Below are 397 nucleotides of genomic sequence, written 5' to 3' on the forward strand. Positions count from 1 at the left end.
TAATATGGACACTATCTTTATAAAACTTTATAGTGCTTCCCACGATTGTTTTTCCTGAAATATTCTCATTTTTAGCCACACGACTATTTGCATAGCCAAGACCTCTACGGTCTGTTGAATGTCTTTGGACTTTTATGATCTTGTCTAAATTGTGACTGTTCTTGTTGAGTTTATTAAGTTCAAGACTTAATGTTGAAATTTTAGTTTCAAGAGCAACACATTTTTGACATGAGGAAGAAGTGAGTTTTTCAATATCTTTCTTTAGAACTTTGTTATGGCTTTCCAAAATAAAAATTTTATTTTTTTGTTTTAGGAAAAGTTTGGAAAGCTTAACATATTCTTGATGTAAATCATTGAAAGCATTTTGTAACTCATCATATGAAAAAGTATCATTTGG

Source organism: Lupinus angustifolius, chromosome LG10 (assembly GCF_001865875.1).
Source record: "Lupinus angustifolius cultivar Tanjil chromosome LG10, LupAngTanjil_v1.0, whole genome shotgun sequence".
NCBI classification, from domain to species: domain Eukaryota; kingdom Viridiplantae; phylum Streptophyta; class Magnoliopsida; order Fabales; family Fabaceae; genus Lupinus; species Lupinus angustifolius.